Source organism: Pinus tabuliformis, chromosome X (assembly GCF_031772625.1).
Source record: "Pinus tabuliformis cultivar Carrire ecotype Pingquan chromosome X, CPIR1, whole genome shotgun sequence".
Taxonomy (NCBI): Eukaryota; Viridiplantae; Streptophyta; class Pinopsida; order Pinales; family Pinaceae; genus Pinus; species Pinus tabuliformis.
The window spans coordinates 771,740,212-771,762,094 of record NC_142308.1 but is presented as its reverse complement, the minus strand read 5'-3'; the positions used below and the strand labels follow the sequence as shown (position 1 = coordinate 771,762,094).

The 21,883-nt window shown below is 40.1% G+C and overlaps 1 protein-coding gene across 1 annotated transcript in view; it reads right to left on the bottom strand.

Moving 5' to 3' along the window:
- Positions 1-21,069, bottom strand: part of LOC149142161 (ras-related protein RIC1-like) — a 227,874-nt gene extending 206,805 nt beyond the window's left edge. Inside the window, exon 1 of the mRNA XM_089449668.1 lies at positions 20,249-21,069. The gene's annotated coding sequence lies outside the window, so the exon portion shown is untranslated. The remainder of the gene's footprint in view (positions 1-20,248) is intronic.
- Positions 21,070-21,883: the final 814 nt, after the last annotated feature.

Below are 21,883 nucleotides of genomic sequence, written 5' to 3'. Positions count from 1 at the left end.
TGATATAAAGATCATCCGATTCCGATAAGTATTCATGGAGATATGAATTTATTTTGATTATGGAATTATCATCAAGCCGACCTACAACTCATGTAGGCTCAAAAGCGCAACAGTCGCATCTATTCAAACACCAACGTTGTGTATAAATATAGGAGGAATTTTCCTCATTTGGACTCACTCATCTCATCACATCTCTCTCTCCACTGCGCAGAAAAGAGTCTCTTCTCTATTGTGCAGAAATGGGTCTCTCTCTCACACATGTGAAGCTAGAAGCTGCTAAAGCTGAAGCTAAAACTGCAAAAGTAAAGTTTGACCTACGTGGACTAGAAGATCTCATCTGAACTGTGTTGTAGGTTCATCTGAACCTCCTCTGAAAGCCGCAACTTTTGGTGGTGGAATCAAGTCAATCCGACGGACGATTTGCAAGATATCGACTGCCCTAGTTTGAAGGAAGTTGTCAAAACTGAAGCTGCAACTGCAGAAGTAGAGATTGACCTGCGTGGACTAGAATATCTCCTCATCTGAATTGTGTTGTAGGTTCATCTGAACCTCCTCTGAAAGCCGCAACTTTTGGTGGTAGAATCAAGTCAATATGATGGACGGTTTGCAAGATATCCACTGCCCTAGTTTGAAGCCAGAAGCTGCTGAAACTGAAGCTGCAACTGCAGAAGTAAAGATTGACCTGCGTGGACTAGAAGATCTCCTCATCTAAACTGCGCTATAGGTTCATCTGAACCTCCTCTGGAAGCCGCAACTTTTGGTGGTGGAATCAAGCCGATCCAATGGTCGTTTTGTGAGATATCATCTGCCCTAGTTTGATGATGAAGCCGCTAATGCTGATGCTGCTGATCTAGGGTTTGCTACTGCTGATATAAATCAGATTTATTGTATTGTCTCTATCTGCTGAATTATTGAAGATAAAAGAAGATTTGATCAAAGAGCTTCCCCACACATTGTGGGGTTTGTCCCTGGCTAGCTGCCACATCTTGTGTCTCTTGTCTTGGCTTGTTTTATGTCGATCGTTTAATGTTCTATCTGCACTTTACTTTATGTATATGTGATTGCTAATCTGTGGAATATAATAAGAAAAAGAAGTAAATTGTTATAAGCATAAAACATACCATAATTTAACAATGAGACATGGGAGCTGGTACCTCATCCAAAGGATAAAAATATAATTGGAACCAAGTGGATGTTCAAAAACAAAATGAATGAAGATGGACAAATCATCATAAATAAGGCAAGGCTTGTTTGTAAAGGTTATTCACAAATTGAAGGAATCGACTTTGAAGAAACCTCTGCACTAGTAACTCTTGTGGAAGCTATAAAGATGTTCTTGCCATTTTCTTGCTCAAAAGGATTCAAAATCTATCAAATGGACATAAAATCAGCATTTTTGAATGGGGAACTCAAGGAAGAAGTCTACATGGAGCAACTAGAAGGGTTTAATCTAGCACAAGGAAGAGACATTGTTTGTAAGTTGAAAAAGGCATTATATGGGTTGAAACAAGCTCCTAGAGCTTGGTACGCAAGATTGGATCACTATCTACAACAACAAGGCTGCAAGAAAGGGGTGGCAGGAAGTAATCTCTACATAAAGATGGATGAAGATAAGTTACTAGTCATTCTTGTCTATGTTGATGATCTGATTTTTGCTAGTAATGAGATGACCAATGAGTTTGCTCAAAATATGTCAAAAGAGTTCGAAATGTCGATGATAGGAGAGTTATCTTACTTCCTTGGACTACAAGTATCTCAAACCACAGCAGGCATGTTCATATCTCAAGCAAAATATCTTAAAGACATGCTTAAAAGATATGGAATGGAAGATTGTGCACCCATGAGCACACCTATGACCACAGATTGCAAATTAAGCAAAGATGATGACTCTCCTTCGGTAGATGCAACTCATTACAGGTCAATAATTGGAGCCCTCCTATACTTAACTGCTATGAGATCTAACATTATGCAAGTAGTAGGAATGGTGGGAATATTTCAATCAACTCCTAAACAATCCCATTTGTTGACTGTAAAAAGAATTCTCGAATACTTGAAAGGAACTCCTGATTTTGGTCTTTGGTACCCTAAGAGCTCAACTCCTACTGTGACTGCATACACCGATGCTGATTGGGCCGGAAGTGTCGATGATCGAAAAAGTACTAGTGGAAATGCATTCTTCCTGGGAGATTGCCTAGTATCTTGGCTCAGCGAAAAACCAAACATCCATATCACTATCTACAGCTGAAGCCAAGTATATAGCTGCTGCAGATTGTTGTACTCAAATATTATGGATGAAGGAAGCTCTGAAAGATGTCAACATAGGCACTAATCAACCAATCACCATCTATTGTGATAACACAGGTGCTATCACTCTCAGCAAAAATCCAGTGATGCACTCAAAGACCAAACATATACCAATCAAGTATCATTTCCTTCGTGAACAGGTAGCTGAACAAAACATCAAGTTGGAATATATCAATACGAAGGAGCAGATAGCTGATATTTTCACAAAACCTCTTCCTCGAGAAGCATTTGAACATCTTCGCCAAAATATGGGGGTTATTTTTCTAGCATCACATTAAGTTGATTCATAAAGATGTTGCATGACAGGGGGAGCAGTTCGACAGGGGGAGTTCTTGTGCACCTTTTTGCCATTGATGTCAAAGGGGGAGAGAAGAAGAATATTGCCATCAATGACAAAGGGGGAGATTGTTAATCTAGGTTGTCATTGATGTCAATATAGTAGTGTTTGTGATGGCAAATTCTTTAATACACGATGTTGCATATTGATGCCCATTGATCTTAATACTGCTCATGGAGGATCCAAGGATTGAATACAGACGTAACAGAAATAGTGGAACCAAGGAGGAAAGCTATCGGAAGCCGAGGAAAGCCAAAGAGTAAGAGGAAGAAGTCACTGAAAGCCAGCAAGAGAAGATAAGCAATTTATCGGAAGCAGTTTATAGGGAGGAGTTAAGATATCGGCACTTTATCAGAGAAATTATATTGTCACGTTATCGGCTGTTCTATTATATTAAGTTATGTAAACACTACTCAAACCCCCGATGCAATATGTACTACGAATCCGAAGCAGGTTATGGTAACAACCCCATACAATATCACATTCGTCGCATAATCGCAAGCCATAAAGGGATGTTCTGTTCAAATCGTCGATTGCGATATGTATGCGAACCCGACCGCTCTATTAGAATACACCGTTATATTATATTGTGTCTGCCACGTCAGAGGTTATGTACTGCAAGTCTTAAAGGATGTCACATTAAAAAACACCGATTGCCATATTATTGTGGACCTGACTGCACCACTATAACATGACTCAATATGATATCGCGTCCATTGAATCGAAGAAATGTCAAAACGTCGATTGCGATAAGGGTGTGGACACAACGGACCACCGATTGCAATAGAGTTGTATACCCAACAAGCTTATCAAAAACAGTTTATTGTATACCGCATCCGCTCCGTCGGCCATAGGGGGTCGACTATGTTATGAGAAGACCTCCGGAAGTTGCGATTGCAATTAACGCGATGATGTGGCAGGTGGGACCACCCATTATATGGTTTTAACTATGCTGATATGTGAATATCGATGATGTTGATATTAGAGGACACAGCATGTGCACACTTGTAAAACCTCCGATTTTCATGAAAGTTGCAATTGCGATTAAAAATATTTCGTGGCATGTGGGGACCTCTATTAATGTGGATTTTCATGAAGGTTGTGATTGCGGGGGTAAGGTGATGACGTGGCAGGCCCTCCGATATATTTTAATATACCACCTCATGCACAAGTCGGCCCCTCCACCTTTGAACGAGTCGTTTCGATTCATTGGCAAAACTCATATATATATATATATATACAAGTTGAAACGCTTCACTTGAGTCAGGCATATCAGGCATCTATCACAGAGAACAAGAAAAGTTCACAACTCGTGAACTGGAAGAAATAGAGGAAGCTGAAGGTCTGGCAGACGCAAAAGGTGCAGTAGAAGCCGAAGGCCGAGTGAAGAAGGAAGCTGAAGACAAAGCGGGAGGACAATCTTTTGACCTGATTCATCTTGAAAGATAGGGTCGGAGCCCTTGGGGTTGGTGCCTCAGAATTGGAAGGATTGGTGTCCTTGGAGTTGGTGCTCCTAAATCCAAGGTTGGTGCCTTGACAAGATAGGGTCGAAGCCCTAGAGGTCGGAGCCTCATCAAAACCAAGTTGGAGCTTGGAACACATTTATATTGTATTTATTATTTTACTCAATAAAATTATACTTATACATTTCTCTATTTAAATTGTGAAGAATTAAACTGGCAATAATAGATTCACCCCCCCCAGTATTTTCAACATGATGTACTAAGCATAGGTACAATTTGACAGTCCATGACTCAACTAGAACTACCTTCAAGTTGTTAGGCTTACACTGAAGGAACCGACTCTGATACCAATTGATGAAAACTTGACTATATTGAGAGGGGGGGTGAATCAGTTTAGTATATTCATGGACATTAAAATTATTTACATTAACCTCATTAACTGAAACATTACATGAGAAACTTAACAAATAATGCCCAATTGATTGAATATATGAACAACAAGTAATAAGGAAACCAAAACATCACATAAACACATAATAAAACACATATTGACACCAGATATATGTGGAAACCCATAAAGGGAGAAAACCACGATTTTATTATTGTTGTGATGCAAAGGCATGTCCTCCTTATTACATCTAATTTTATGTAGGCTCCAAACCTACAAGAGGTTGCTACCTCAATCTTCTGCAAGTTGTGACTGTAGGGAAGCTCCAACTCCCATATGTTTTTTGTACGCTACAACCTATAGGAGGCTCCTACCTCAACAAGCTCCAACCTGGTCATAAATTCTGCATATCTCCATCTTCATTTCTACATCTTCTTCCCTTCAAGTTTGCTTCACATAAGCTTCATATGTGCCAGGTAACTAATGCATAATAGCACAATCAAGTCACACATTCTCCCACTCTCTAACTACTCAATGCCTTTCAAAATCACATATTTTATAAAGATAGTCTTTTGGTTGTTTGTATCCTACATAGGGATATGAAGTGAATAGGCTTGACTCTTTGCCTTCCACTCATTCGTTTCCAAACTCTTCATATCTTGAATATTAGAGCACAAAAATAAATAATGCATCCAATATTACTTTCAGCCACATGTAATGATTGAATGCATCAACCTAATGTCAAAGTCAAATAACAATATTTTTCATTAATGCATCACAACAACCTTTGCAACATCTTTGCCTTTGCCTTGGAGTCTTGCCTTTGCATCATAACAATTCAGCTCAATCAAAAATTTCACATCACAACAAATTCTTCAATATAACAATCTCTGTGACATTATCCAAGCATATCACAACTCCTTTGTGTTGCTCCCTTGCTTGTTTCTCTTGCACTGCTCCTTTGCTTGTTGCACCTTGTGCAAGCTGATCCTTTGCTTGTTGCTCCTTGTGCTTGTTGCTCCTTTGCTTGTTGCTCCTTTGCGTGTTTCTCCTTGTGCAAGTTGATCCTTTGCTTGCTACTTCTTGTGCTTCTTGCTCCTCTATAACAACATATGTCTTCTTGTGCTTCTTTTCCTTGATCGCAACCATGCATGCTTGTTGTTGCTCCTTGCATGTTGCTGCTCCTTTGCCTGTTGCTTCTCCTTCATTGTTCCTTGCTACTACGCCTTTGCCTCTGTTGTGCTTTTGCCATCAATGACAACAATGCCAACAAGAACACCAATACAAACTTCCGCAACTACCCACAAAATACATGATTCATGCATGAATGAAAGTGGCAGGTGCATTGGTCAGCCCAAAGGGCATGACCAAAAACTCAAAATGCCCATAGTGGCACCTGAAAGGCATCTTGGGGATGCCCTGATCCCTCACCATGATCTGGTGGTACCCCAAGCGCAAGTCTATCTTAGATAAGTACTTGGCTCCTATAAGCTCATCCATCAACTCATCGATGCGCGAAACGGGGTAGCGCTTCTTCAAGGTATTCTTATTGAGCGCTCTATAATGAGTGGTGATCCTTGTAGGCCTTGGGATCCCTATAAGGAGTGGTGATAACTGCCTGTAGCCCCAGCTCCAACTCAATCGTGTGCTCAAATCCTCCGTCAGAGAGCTGCCTTGGTGGTATGTCCCCAAACAATATCGAGTGCTTGTCCAAGATGGCCTATATGTCGAGGTGTGGTGACTTGGGCTGTCCCCCAACCTCTGAAATCCTCAGATCCACCGCCCGTGCTATGTCCCTATGCCTCAAGTCAGCCTCTCTTATGCGTTGAAACTGTCTGTGGAGGATATGAATGCATACCCCGGAGAACCACGAGCATGCCATCCATCCCGGTGAACTCCATCTCTAGTTTCCTCCAATTAGTGGTGACCCGGCCAAGGTAATAGAGCTACTGGACACCCATCACCACATTGGTGTCTGGTACATCCACAACAAAGAAATGATTTGTCACTAAGTAGTTCCCCATGGTCACTATCAAAGCGGGGACATATCAGGTACAACGCATAGTCATGTCCCCTGACACCAGAACTAAGAACCCCTCGTACTCCTCCGTAATGATACCCCACCTTTGAACCATCTAGGTATCAATGAAATTGTGGGTGGCTCCACTGTCTACCAAGACTGAGACACGTTGTCCCTGCACTATGCCTTTGATCCTCAGGGACAAAAATTTGGGAATCCCACGCAAAGAAGCAAGGACCCCCCCAGATGGTGTGAAAGGTGCTCCCCCAGGTAGTGGTGGTGGTGGTGGCGGTGGCAGTGATCTCTCTACCCGAACCTTGTTGTATCCCCCGCCTATCTCCAACTCCACATCATCCTCCTAGTCGCTATCCAAGAAGACCTCGATGTAGTGGGCCTTGCATGCTGTGCATCTATGGCCTAGTGCCCACGGCTTCCGACAAGTAAAACATAGTTTCCTCCTACGGAGGTCGCTCTTGGTCTCCTCATCTAATTGTCCACGCCCCTGGGTTGCTCGCTGTGGTGGGGTCCTAGTGTCATTCCCCTTCTATGGGTAGGGAGCCAGTGATGTAGTGGGTTCTCTAGTATTGGGGATTTCCCTTTTCAAATCCCTGGCACAAGTCATAGCCTCCTGCAAAGTAGTGGGTCTGTGGGACTTCACCACTCCACACAATGGCTCAAGCAATGCCTCTATAAATTTGTACAACCTCCTAGCATTGAACAAATCTGGCACCATGACTAAGACCCTCAAAAGCTCCGATATGTACAGCTCTGGGTGGCCAATCTGCCTAAGTTTGCTCAGCTCCCTAAAGTGAGCCTCTGGGTCCCTCCTATCAAAACGCTACACCACTCTCCGTGTGAAGTCCTCATAAGAGGCCACGCTGGCATGCCCTAGTGTGTACAAGCCATGAAACCACCAATCGTGTGCCTCCCCCTCCAAGTGCAAGGTAGCCATTTTGATGGCATCCACCTCTGTCATCCGATTAAGCTGGAAATAGGTATCCAACTTCTCCACCCAAGATCGAGTTTTGCATTTGGTAGATCCATCATACGTGGGAAAATACATCCCCCCAATAGTACGCTGCAATTCTGAACTTTGTGTACTCGGTCCCCCACTATAACTGCCCTTCTCATTCTCATTGAGCCGGCAATAACATCTAAACGACAAGGCTTATTTGAAATCTTCCCCCATGGATTGCCACTCCCTGAAATAAGCTACCATGGGCATTGTTACCCACCATTTTGTGGGTGATATCCCTAGGTGAAAAAAATTCTCCAAGATGGTCCTAAGCCAACAACCAGCAGCCCCTTGCAGCCACCAACTAGCTCGTTGTGCCACTTCTCTACCACCTGAGCCAATCATGCGGTCCTTCACCCATCTGTCATGATTGTATGTTTGAAGGTGGGCCTCCCGAACCTAAAGGTATGCCTTGTCATTTGATAATTGAGTACTGTGGTTTTCTTATCATGGACACTTCTGGGCATGGATTAATGGTGGGGATTCGAAGGAAATAATGGGCTAGGTCTGTATTCTTGTCCCATGGACCCCTCTTTGGATATTAACCTTGGATTCCAGTCCTATGGGATCTCTTATACTAACCATTTGGATTTAGGGATGGTACTTCATGGGAAACCCTGATTTTGGTTGCGTGGTCCCGCTCCCTCATCCACATATATCACCCCCCTAATTCATCATTTCTTCCACCTGGATCCACATTCCTCCACTGGGTCCACATAGGGCTAGCTCTTCCCTTCCCCTTGCCCACACCTTAGGTCAGGACTAGAACGATGCCTCAGAGGTTGATGCAACTAAAAAGAAAAGTAAAAGCATAATTGGCCACATTCAACAAGAAAATGTACCACATAATGCAAAAGATGGCCGGGACAAACACATTTATCACGTGGACAAAAGCCAATACATGAGCTCTACCCCATCATCATGGCCATCCCCTGGCTCCTACAGGTTCTATGAGCCTCCTTCATCATATAGGAACCCATGATTGTCCCAACCCCTGGTGGGCAATAAACCACCCTACCTTAAAAGGGGTATCCGCTACTATATCTCACACATCATGCTCTTACCCCTTGAGCCCTGAGTAGTTAATTGAAGAAAAATCATAAAAAGACCAAAGGGATATAAAGAAAGGTGGAAAAATCAAGGTCGGGGCACCTCATGTACCATGATTTCTCCCTCCTATACATTATATACCCAAATGTGAGCTTCCCTTTTTATAGCTACCCTTGTAACCCAACATGTGTCCCAGGGTTGCCCCTTCTCATTCCCTACTCCATTCACCTCTTTACCACATTACACCACCTTTTAAAGGATGTACCTTGGACATATTACCCCCTTTAGAAGTAGAAACCACCTAATGGGATGCTTGGAAAACCCCATTTGGAGTTTCGAGACATTAGCACATGCTAAAGCCCATTATGGAAGGGCAGGCCATTATGCAGTCCCCACCTATGGTCCATGGTTTGTAAGCTCCTTTACTCGATTTCTTTGATGGCATTGTTGTATTGGAAGGCTAGGGGACACATTGGATCTTATTCAGGATTGCAGGGGGTCTCCATCTTGGATTTGGTCTCCTTATACGGGGTCCTAACCCTCCAGAGGGCTACATTGGCATATGTAGGGTATGCGTTGAGAGCCATAGGCCTCCACAGCAATAAATAGCACTCCATGGATCCCTTGAGATGTTCAAAGATTGGCTCGAGATCCACCTATTAGACGAGGAAGATGGACCTGGTTCACCTTTGCCCAACCAGCCCCACAGATGCACCATGCACTTGGTAGTTGATCCAAGACTTGTAGGATGATGTGGCATCGCCTACAACATCATTTGAGCCCTTACAAATGGTCTACATACATCTTCAACTCATTTGGAGATCCATGAGGTCACTTGTGTGCCCTCACAACCGCTGGGAGCACCACAGGTTTATTATGTGGAGAACAAGGGGCCAACCCCTTATTCATTACTCTTGGAAATCTAACTCATCATTTTGGCACTTATGGACTTCATCAGGCCTAAGAGAGCCCAACAACATGCATTATTGATCATTCGACCTCTTGGGAGGCTTATTATTTTATTTGTGAGCTAGTTCGGTAGGCTTGTCACCAAAAGTTAAATTATTAACACATTATTTTATTTTTGGGGCTTATGTAGGCCGAAGAGACTAATTCAAACTCCTAATTAGTGTATAAATACAAATGAGATGAGTTCATTTTCTCATCATCACTTTGGATTGGATCACTCTTCTCTTTAGAGAATTTTGCACTTTTCTGGAATGAAGAATTGAAGCATGGATGAATTTTGATGTTTGGATTGAAGTATTTTATCTTGGAGCTTCTTTATTCTCAAATTGTTGATAGTTGGATATGTTCTATTACATGTAAGTACACACATTTAATGCTATTCTTGTTTTACTTTTATCATATGCATTGAATGGGATTTTCACTACACTAGAGCTAGTTGTTGCATTGCATAATTGCAAATTTGTGGAATTATTGTTTCTATATAGCATCTCTCAATGTTTAGGCCATGTACGTGAATGAAATCTCCTAGGGATAATTCCATCGGTGAATTTATTTTGATAAGTCATCTCTTTTTGCCAAGCGAAGTATAAAAGCTTTGAGGTCTCTTCTTCTTGCCCTAAAGGCCAAGCAAAGTAGTCCTTAAGGCCTCTTTGACCAAAATACAAGTTCCTTTCTCATCATTCTCCTAGACTCCATTCTCCCCAAGGGATTAAGGCACTGGTCCACCAATAGATGATTACTCAAAGAACAATTTTCTCCATCTTTCCCTCTCTTTGAGGTCTAGCCAAGTTGGGTCACCTAGGGAAACACTTCCCCAACAAAATAGCCCAAGAAAAAGTTCGATTTCCTAGCCTCTACCGCATGTTGATTTGGGATAGCATCAAATGTGCTCTAGGCCTCAAATTTTGCAAGGAGGCTTGGGCACATGCATTCCAAAACACCCATAAACCATTTTGGGAAATTCCACCCAAAGACGATTATATTAAAATAATTAATATTTTTAATGGGGTTCCTAAGTCTAAACATAGGAAAATTAAAATATTAATGGGTATTAATCTAATTGTGGGTGAATATTCTAGATAAAGATAGAGATCAAGTCAAAATGATCTGAGCCTTTGATTAGGAGTTAATCTAGGTCGTTGGTTGTCCAACAGGAAGATATAAGAAGGGGCAGGGATAGCTTTCGGTTCTCAGCCGGAGAATCATTAGCAGAGAGAGGCAGAGGGTAATCCAGCAATGGCAGCGCTGACCAAAGGGGCTGACGTAGAGCCATGGAGAAGCAGCGCAGAAGCCAGTGAGGAGTCTGAAATTTGCAAAGGAATTCAATTTTTAGAAGCTAGAGTCGGCGTGTGAGACCAAGCGGCAGAAATCAAATCACCCGGGCAACAAATCGACCAGCCAGAGGAGTGACACAGCACCCAAAGAGCTTGATGTTGGGCTGACATAAACACTACACAGAGACAGCCAGAAAAGTCAAGGGCAGTCAGTTTGGGGCTAGTTCAACCAGGATTTCCAGTGATAGTGTGTGGTAACCTCACAATTCTTTATGCCAGTGTTTCTCTCTGTAACTGAATAACCCTGTGAGGTATTCAACGATGTATTCAAAATTTGCTACTATTTAATAATAATAAACCCTCAGAGCTGTGGAACCGGTTTTCCCGCATTGGTTTTTCTAGGGACATTTGTCCAAAAATAACGGTGTCCTATGTGTTTTTATTTTCTTGCTTAATTTCTATGTTTCAGAATCATATTTAATTTGGTGTAGGTTGCTTCAGTAATTTACTTCAATATTTCAAGAAGAAATCTTAAATAAGTTTGTAATGTAGTTTACAATCTAGGTGAAGTAGATTCAACTAGTTGCAGTGGGATTCTTGAGATTGTTAGATCTAGGAATTTTCACATGGTATTAGAGGTTTTGATGTGAAACAAGAAGAGTAGATCTAGCATTAAAGCAAGGGCCAACTTGCTGCAGCAAATAGCAGTTCGAATCCCCTGACGGATTGCACAGTTCTACCCAGGAGGGCTATATTTTCGTGGTTGTCTCTCTCTGAGTGAGTCGACAAAGAGGTAAGACTTCCAAATTGAGAATTTCCCAAGGCAGAAGGGGCCACGCAGAGCCTCAACACAGAGCTAGAAGGACACATTTTTTTGCAAGCTAAGTGCTGGGCAAAAAAGTTGTTGGAAGAAGGAAGCAGATCGCATAGTGAGGGAATACTTCTTTAGTGATTTCTTGCCGAGGAAATCAGTATTTCTCATTTGCTACGCAACAGAGGAGTAACAGACTTACCAACTCCATAAGGGAGTGCGTAAGCCAGCGTAGGAACTACGCAGTAGGGTGAAAGAGGGAGTTGTTCAACATTTTTCGAAGCATATGACAACTAGTGGCTTGAGGGATCAAGACAAGTTGGACGGAGCTTCCAACTATGTCATCTAGAAGGCTAAATGTCTTTCCTTCTAGATGAGCATGCCCTCAAGACGTATGTTGATAGTGTGGTAGTTGAACATGCGGATGAAGATCTGCCAAAAAAGTACAAGGTTGAGATGGAAAAGGCCAAGCGGGTGATCCTAGATGGAGTCAAGGATCACGTGGTGTGCCACGTTGCTAGCAGAGCAACTGCTAAGATGTGGGATGCCTTGGCCACGTTGTATCAAGGATCTTCTGAGCAGCAGATGTACTTGGAACATAAGTTGAGATCTGCGCAGATGCAGAAGGGAGAGCATGTTGATCCATTCCTAGGCAGCAAATCAACCAGCCAGAGGAGTGACGCAGCACCCAGAGAGCTTGACGTTGGGCTGATGCAGACAGAGTGCAGAGGCAGCCAAAAAAGCCGAGAGACAGTAAGTTTGGGGCTGGATCAGCCAGGATGTCCATTGATAGTGTCAATTAACATCACAATTCTTTCTGCTAGTATTTCTCTCTGTAACTGAATAACCCTATGATGTATTCAGCGATGTATTCAAAATTTGCTATTGTTGAATAATAATAAACCCTCAGAGCTGATGCACTGGTTTTCCTGCATTGGGTTTTTCCAGAGACATTTGTCCAAAATTAACGATGTCCTATGTGTTTGTATTTCCTTGTTGCGTCAGTAATTTACTTCAATATTCCAAGAATAAATTTGAAATAAGTTTGTAATGTAATTTACAATCTAGGTGAAGTAGATTCAGTTGGTTGCAGTGGGATTCCTGGGATTGTTAGATCTAGGAATTTTCACACTGTGTTGGTGTGTCCTCAAGGCCTCCTCCAATTTTGAAGCCATTCCGACAATGGAGTTGTGAGATAACCCAAGCCCTAGATCTGAGATTAAACTTTGCCCTGGTATTCCCTAGGCTAACACCTCATAGGATCAATTTGATACTTTTAATTGGAATTTCTTTCTTTGATCCTTTCCCCTTCCTTATCTGGGTTAAGAACATAATTGTTACTAGATTATCTCCCCTTAACCTAGGTTGGGTCCACTTGGTCCCGTGTGGTCCCATACCTTTGAAAGGTCAATTCTTCAATAACCATTCGAGAAGTCAAGTTCAATAAGGATTTTAGGATTGGGAAACTCCTTTACAAAGCATATTCCTCTACCCTAACCTCAAATCCTCACCTACTTATCATATAAATCTTTGTACCTTGCTTGAAGGGAAAGAAAGCACTATTCTTTACCCCCTTCTAAGAAAAGGATATTAGGGTCACTCCACATCCATTTGTTGATTCATCCTTCACAAGTGACTTCCATACCAGGTCTCCTCCCATCAGTGAAATTCTGTAAAGAGTAGGGAGTCTTAACTGAGATGACAGTGGGCTAAGTCTCCATTTGTTTCCCTTGATCTAGCAGTTGTCCCCTTTAGGAATCTCTTTTAGGTCCCCTGCTAGTTTGAGTGGTAATAGGGATCTGATTATTCGGCCCACTTTGCTCACTAGGTGGTGAAGGTAGAAAAGTCAGCAGCATGGTCCTGGTTGGTCCATTGAAAGATAGTGGGTGAGTGGTTGGTGATGGGTGGTCATACTATTGTGAGGACCCTGAAGTCTCTCCAAATAGGAACTCATGATGGATATTCTTATCCCTATTATGTTGCTGGATTTCCTCCAACATCTCCTTCTGTCCCTTGGCTAAATCATTTAGGGCCTTCAAGAGGCTATCAAATGTTGCCTCCTCCTTACTCTTTGGGTCCCCCATATTTGCTACTACTACGGCCTTCCCACGTGCCTCAGTGTCAGGTGTAATCTCTAACTCCCTCTCCCTACTCCGATACCTCTACCTTCGGTAAGTAATGTTCTGCCTATCCTCCTTGTTCATAGGAAATTTTCCCCACAGTTGAGCCAAGATCAAAGCTCTAGTACCACTGTAATGTTCCTAATTAGGAAAAACAATGATATGCAAAGCAAAATAGAACATGCAACACAAGAATTCAGAAAATTTAGTGAACACCCATAAAAACTTCATAAATGTCATCTAGTTGAGCCATTTGATTAAATAATTGGAGCAAGAGTACAATGGTATGGAAGAAGTGCACCTGGGCTTGCCTTAGTGGCACGCTTGACAAGACCCAGCTGATAAAATAGAATGCCCATGTGAGAAAATGAGCTGCTCCAATGATGCCTTGTGCTGCCCTAGAAAACTACACTATCTGCTGGAAAGATACTACTGGAAACCCCACCACGGGTGCTCAGAAAATTCTGCAAAATTAGCCCCAAGCTTCTCTCAAATAACCCACGAAAACCCAGAAAGGGTTTGGTCTGGTTTCGACCCTCGAAATTCGGCCCCAATTACCACGTCCTCCTCGAATCACTGGGAAATACAGTCTATCTACAAACACCCTGAAAAATCCTTCCAAACACTCCCAAAATGCTGAGCCTCACTACCCCAAAGTTTTTGTTATTCCTCCCAGCAAAACCCAACTCCATAGCACTTCCCTCAAACTCCCACGTGTGTCCAAAAAATGGCTACTGCGCAGGCCCTAAGTGTATAAATTCGTACTACCTTTAATCAACAACCTCCTACCCCAAAACTCATCAATTAGCCTGATCTTCCCCTGAAGCTCCTATGCCAAATTTCTCTCAGCAAACACCACCCGGAAGATAGTTGAAATGAGCCAAGCGTGATCCCCTCCTGTGTCCTCCTGGAATATGCACGAGCTGAGAAAAAGGCCGAGTGTATAGCTCTGAATCCCTCCAAACTCTCCTCCAACCTGGTACAATCTTACCTCCCTAGGGTGTCACTTGAAGTCCACCGAAAGAAGGGTGAGCTCTCCCCTTGGAAAACTCGGTGTTGAACAGTAATGTGACCTGGCTAAGTAGCTCGAGCAACAATAGAAAGTTTGATTGACAAAAGACCCCAAAAGTGGTTGAGCTTCTTCTATTTATAATTTTTCAGTTGCCTTTCCCATGTGGGTCCCTCCAACAAGCTTTTCGACCCTCTTCCTTCACAATTTGAATTTCCTCCTAGGCAAGTGTGTTTTACCAATGCGTATGGCCCCCACGCTCCACTAGCAAAAAGATTTCGCCATTTCGGCCTCCCCTTTTTTCTAAGTCTTCCTCCAAAAATTCATGGGTCCCATAGTCAACAAAATTGCCAAAATTGTGGGAATAAACTTAAGGTAAATTATTTTAGGAAGGGATATTACAGAGCAATATGGGGAAGCAAATTGAGTGGATTCGAGTTATTTTTGAAGAGGCAAAAGAAATTTAAGCCTTCATCACAAACCACCACATGTCCCAAAGTATCTATAGGAAATTTGTGAAGTTGGAGCTCCTTAAGGTGCCTAAACTTGAAAGTTTATTTCTAAATTCTAATTTCTATAACTCTAAATTCAAATATGTAAATTGGATTCTCAAATGTCATGATTCGTGAATCATAATAGGTATTCACTCAATTATAATTTTTGATGTATTGAAACATTGACACTTGCAGGTTGTCAAGACTTGTTTTGCTTCTCATATCATAATCTTAATAAGGCTTATGCATATGAAAGAAGCATTACAATCAATGGTATGCAGTTCTCTTTGAAATCAATGGAGGGAATCCCAAACTAAAAGAGCATAAGTAGTGAAAAGGTTGGTTGTTGATGATGAATGGTGGGATAGGGTCAAGTACCTCTTGGCATTTACTAAGCTAATTATGGATTTGCTACGCATGTTTGACATAGATATGCCTAATTTGGGCGAGGTGTATGAAGACATTTACTCCATGATAGAGAAGATAAGGGTGGTTATAAATGCAACGGAGGAGGACCCAGATGAAGTCTTTTACAGAGAAGTAAAAGATATATTGACCAAAAGGTGGAACAAGATGACCACCCCATTGCACCTTATGGCCTGTGCAGTGAATCCAAAATATTATTCTGCAAAGTTGCTAAATAATCCAGAAATAACCGCATCAAAGAAAGACCCAAAAGTTTCACAAGGATTTAAGAAAGCTATTTGTAGATCATGATATTGGGATTCAGATTCATTCAGAGTTTGCTCATTTTGTGGGATCAAAGGATTTGGGTGCAGATCTTGATTCTATGTGGGACAAGACCATATTAAGTCCGATTGATTGGTGAAATTACTATGGTGGGGAACTTCCACATATCCAAAAATTGGCCATCGGGATCTTGTCACGAGTTGTTAGTTCCTCTTCAGCAGAAAGGAATTAAAATACATATGGCTTCATCCATTCAGTGAAGCAAAACAGATTGGGCTCCAAAAAGGTTGATGAACTAGTGTATGTTCATTTGAACCTTTGCCTTTTGTCACACAAGAGTGACAAATACAAATTTGGGCCCACCAAATTATGGGATGTGGAACCAAAGTTGCTTGACTTGGATATGACATTGAATGCCATGTAACATATGACTTTGTTTGATGAGGAGGCACCAATAATTGGATCTTCAAGTGGACATGGCACTAATGCTCCCACTCCTCGAGAGGATTCAAATGTTGATGTGGATATTAATTACATGGATGAAGACATATTTGACGATATGTAAATGTAATCTATGATGATGTTTTAAACTTTTGAACAATGAACATTGAATACCATGATATGTGATATGTTGTGTTGCACGGGTACCCGCACCCGGGGGTGGGGTTCTCGAACCAGTCCCGGGTTCCCGCACCCAAGTACGGATTCGGGTACAGGTTCTTCCCAGACGAACCCAGAAGAACCGGGTTCTTCAAAAAAAAAATTGGGTTCTTTTCCTTTAACGGGTTCTTGGGTTCTTCGGGTGCTTGGGTTCTTGGGTTCTTCGGGTTCTTCGGGTTGGGTTATTTGGGTTCTTCATAAAAAACTATATTAAAATATAATTAATAATATAGAGTTGGATTGAGGTTAAGAACAAAGTGCATACATTTGTTGTAGGAGATAGATCACACCCACAAACAAAGGAGATCTATGCAGAATTGCAGTGACTGACAGGGTTGATGAAGGAAGCAGGGGATGTACCTGATGTGCACTTTATGCTGCATGACAAGAAACAGGAGCAGGTGGTAGTGATCATCACATGATGTGCAATAGGAGTGGTGGGAATCTGCATTGTTTTACAAGAGGAAGAAGCTTATATTTTGTTTGTGCTTTTCAACAAGTTGTAAAGACCACTGAAGTCTCATCAAAAGCGCAAGAAGTGCATATGTCGTAATTGCCACTATTCTGCCAAGTTCATAAATGAGGTCACCATGCAGAAAATCGTCCTGAGTGATTTAATCCACTTCATTATTTCCTCAACTCTGTTTTTTTGGGATTTATATTGATGCCTAAGTAAAATAAGTTAGCTGGAAGTGCTATATTATTCTGTTGGTGTCTCTACAAAGGGAGAGGAGGTTTGAGGACTGTTTACTGTTTTCATGTATCATGCCAAAGGCTATATATCCCTAGTGCATTTCTCAAGGACAAGAGCCCATACAACAAGTTTGAAGTAGCATGGGTATTTTCAAAATTTTTAGGTTGAAGTTACATCAAGATATTCAAGTGAACAAAAGATGTGAGTGGACTGTCGACCTCCTTGGATATATGATTGCAGAGAGCTTGTCTGGGCAGAATAGGGATCGGGCTTCAGTTAGAGACCTTTTTGTTTCCTTGGAGCTTCAGGTAATGACTTATAAATAGCAGTAAAGGCATTTTCAGAGACACTCTTGTTCTATTTTTGCTCATGATGAGAAGTGTTGAAATTCAAATCTCACATAAATACATATAAGATGCAGATGTATGCACACAAATCGATGCATACACAGACAGACATTAATGGACATAGAGAGAACAGACATTAATGGACATAGAGAGATGCACACAAGAATTATAGTTTGTAGCTGTAATGTATTATTCCATATGTTGGCTTGACAAAAGACGCTTGCCAGCAAGCTGTATAATTGACTTTGTACTGATTTCATGTGTTTCATTTTTGGATGAAAATATGGTGCAGCTCTAAATTGAATAAGTTAATTGCATCAAGCAACAGATGTTATGCTTGTCTGTATAAAACAATAGTTAATATCTTCACTCTTTTTTATGGTAGCTAATACTGGGGACTTGTGTTTGAGGGTCAAACAGGTAACATAACAATTGAGAAAGGTCTGAAATTCTATTGGATTTGGAAAATAAAATGAAAGATAAGCATAGGAAGAGAAATTGGAAGCATGGAAAAGGATGGACATTATAGCAGTGTGATCAGACAAACAATGATGCCTGCAATGTTAATATGGCAATATAGAGTTAGGGAACAAGTTTGACCTACAAAACTGTATTTGATAGGATGCTTGCGTGGTATGCGGTTTCGTGGAACTCAATGACAGCAAGATATGCTGACCACAACTGTTGCATGGATGCTTTCCAATTTGTGGCAGAATGCTTTGGTTTGGCATAAATCCAAACCAGGTGATCTTCACTATTATTCTGAAGGCATGTGCCAGACTGCCATCAGATGAAAATGGTAAGCAGGTCCATTTATGCATTATTAGAATGGGTTTGGAAAAAATATACAAATTCAAATTTCATATATATTATTAATTATATTTTTTCAGCTTTAATATATTTCATATATATTATTAATTATATATATATGAAATATTAATTAATAATATGCATGTTTAAATGATTATCATTCAAGTTTTCTTGTTTAAAATTTAAAGTTGAAAAAATATACAAATTCAAATTTCATATATATTATTAATTATAAATTTATAATTTATAATTTATAAAATTTAATTATTAAAATTTAATATTATTATATTACCCGACGAACCCACGCACCCTGTTTCCAAAAATGTTGTCCCCGTCCGCGCCCGTCCCTGTCCCCGTCCCCGCACCCACGTTTCCTGGCAACATAGGTGATATGATAGTAGAGTACTAGTGATAAGTTCATTTTGTATTTTGTACTATGTAGTGTGCACCATTAATTTTGGTGATGATATTGATGATTGAAATTTGAAATAGAAACTTGATGATATGTTGAATGTTATAATAATCATTGATTATGATGACAATTGATGAATTGATGATGATGAGTTGTTTATGTTGAATTCATGATGATGATTATGTATTTTTAAATAAAGAATCTAGATTCTAAAAGATGGATGGTAATATGAAACTTTTATTTTGTCTGATATAAGTGTGTGTGTGTGTGTGTGTTGTTTCCTTGTCGTATCATATCCAGAGTTTTTGAAAATTTGTTGTATCTGTTTCAAAACCCCGTATTCGTATCTGTTCCCATATCCGTTTCAATGCAACTTAAATGTAAGGTTTTTTGTTAATATTGGATGTAATTTATAGTATTTAATAATATTAGTTATATAATTATTGGTATTTATTATAATCATTATATTACTACAATATTATTGTTAGTGTTAAAACTAATATTAATATCATTCGTAGTTGTTTCTACCATTTACTTATACTCTTAGAATAATTCTCACATCCAAGTTGGATGAAAAGTCATTAAAATGCATTTTCTTAGCATATGTTGATAATGAGTTACGTTACTGATTATTGGAATCTTTGAAAAAGAGAGTTATTAGAAGCAGGGATGTTATTTTTAATGAAAAACAAATGTTTAAAATAAATGACAAAAATGTGGAGGAGAAAAGGTTTGTTGAAATTCTAAAATAACAGGAAAACCAACCACCATTACCAGAAGACAGATCAAGAGATAATGAGCAGCCATTGCAGCAAAATGAAAGTGAGGAACAACAAGGAGAAGAACATGAAGAACAGCAAAATCAACAGCCATTAGCAGAAATTCCACCTCAAACTTCATCAATTCGCAGGTCTATCAGGCCACATAGTGATGCATACAAAATTGTTAGTAGGCTGTCAATGCAAACAGCAATTATCCATTCACTCAAAACTCCCTTTCGACTGTGTAAACTACAGAAAATTAAATTTCCTGCAACTATGAATATCTCATCGTGCCATTAAGTTTTTGGATCTGCACTTACATCTGAAACTTATCTATCCATTCACAACCGGTCTTCCAATTAGGCATATACATTACATCCAATTCCAAGTTTCATAAAGAACCAAAATAAGCAAATGTTCTATCCCCAGAGAATCATTTTTCATTTACACAACAGTGTAATCCGTTTCCCCAAAATAAAGTAGACCTGAGTGCTCAAGCTTGCACACAATAATGATTTGGCACAATATTTTCCCTGGTTTAAAACTATTCACTTTGGGGTTCACTCAACGCTTGAAACTTGATTTTTTCCCAGAAACAGATGGAGCAAATAACTACTCACCTTTAACGCACTTCCAGTAGCGACTCACGCCTCATACAAGAATTCCACATAGAGTTTACCATATTCTCTCATTAACAATTGGGCTGGAATGAATTTCCTTTCAGAAAGGAATCAAATCCCTTTTCAACGCCTTACCAAATCAACACCAAGAGCCATAAGTCTGTCAAATACAACATACCATTCAACATGACTCCCAAAGGCGATTCCTCCAAAGAGGTCAATCTCTCATCATAATGCTTTCACCAATTGATTTAGAATGCAACTATTCCATGCTGATCTCCGCTCATTATTTTGAACAAGTCTAATTCATATTTGAATGCCAACATTCAGTTTCAGAGGTTCATTTCCAGGTTTGATTTGAGTACTACTCAATCATAGAGCAATATTAAACCAATCATATAGCACAAACCCAGTTCCCTTTCCACTGTATTTAATAAAATACAAAAACACAGAGACTTACGTGCCCATTACAATTTTCAGTGGAACCCTTCAGCTAGAGTTCAATACACACAAAACGCAGAGAGCATTTTGGCATCCACAAACCCTATCTTCAATAGACTATATCTTCGAAAGTATAGAAAACCAAAACTTGAAATTTCTACCACCTGTACAATGATATTTCTTTTCAATCTGTACAAAATTTCATAATTTAAAACTTCACAGAAAAAGAGTTATAACTAAGATTCCAAGATAACTCGTTTCAAACTAATTTTAGGATTAGTTACAAGCCCTATCTTCTATAGGCTATATCTTTGAAAATATAACATGATGCAGGGGCGTCATTCAAAAACTTGTTTTCAATTTGTTCTAGATAGTCAATTTAATTAATAAGTGAATGATGAGATGTACGGTTGTAAGAATGGCTGTTATGGTCAAAACAAACTTCTGAATCATTGAGGATTAGTTAGAGATTGATTTGAACTATTTAGAGATCCCTAATAATTAGTAGGTCCTATATATATATATATATATATATTTCGTGATTCCTTCTATGAGTGTATGGTGCAAATCTATTCATTTTGAATAGTTTAGATTGAATCCCTCTCTGTGATTGTTTATTGCAACTCTGTTCTAATAACATTGACAAAAGGTAAGAATAAATTTAATGCTTGCGATGTTGGTGTATATCTATTGGAGTTAAGGCACTTGTCTCAACTCTAATCTAATCAAATCATTAATCTTGCTTAATTCTTACCAAGTAGTTAGGCCACTCAACTATGTCTCCCAAATAAGTTGGTTCCCAACTTGTTTTTCATCACCTCATTTCCATAGGGACTACCCCTCATAACTTGTTGTTGGGAGACAGCTAGAACGGAGTGGGGGGTATCAGAGTGACAGCCCCTGCCCTGAGCAGTTGTCGAGTGCTTGTACAATTTGAGCGACAACAGGACTCGTATTTCTCTGAGATAGCCCTTGTACATTTGTAAATGTATTTTACTGTGAATAAACCTTACAATTTGTAGATTTTTTTAAATTAATTTTTGTGTATATAGTAGTTTGTCTTTTTTCTTAACATTTATTTGCAGGTAGATTTTCCCTTTTGAGCAAAGTTGAACGAATGATTTGAGGGTTAAATTTTCTAAGGCCATTTACTTAAGATTTGGGAAAATTCTCACTTGGGATTTGTTTTGCATA